This window comes from Sinocyclocheilus rhinocerous, unplaced genomic scaffold (genome assembly GCF_001515625.1).
Source record: "Sinocyclocheilus rhinocerous isolate Xijiao unplaced genomic scaffold, SAMN03320098_v1.1 scaffold45, whole genome shotgun sequence".
Lineage (NCBI taxonomy): Eukaryota > Metazoa > Chordata > Actinopteri > Cypriniformes > Cyprinidae > Sinocyclocheilus > Sinocyclocheilus rhinocerous.
In genome coordinates, this window is record NW_015632734.1 from 580,302 (window position 1) to 580,602 (window position 301).

The window sequence follows — 301 nt, forward strand, 5'->3', positions numbered from 1 at the left end:
ACGTATTCGTAATGAGACTCATTTATAAATCTGCTGTCAACAAAAAGAAGCTCTGAGGTTTTCCTGCGCGTTTCAGCCAAAATAATAGTTGACAAAAAGCAAGAACTCCAACATTCATAAATGTTAGTATTGAAATTTTACTGTTGTTCTGTAAAATAAAATAAAAAGACAATAATAATGATAATAATTACAACAGCTCTGTTAATACATTTATTATAACATTCACACATAGTGTTCAAAGATCTGTAATATTTTCTAATGTTTTAAAAGAAGGCTCTTCTGCTCAGCAAGGCTGCTTTTA

At 29.6% G+C, this 301-nt stretch overlaps 1 protein-coding gene across 1 annotated transcript in view; it reads right to left on the bottom strand.

Annotated features, from left to right (window-relative positions):
• Positions 1 to 301, bottom strand: part of LOC107742950 (histone acetyltransferase type B catalytic subunit) — a 33,505-nt gene that overhangs the window by 14,718 nt on the left and 18,486 nt on the right. The window lies entirely within an intron of this gene.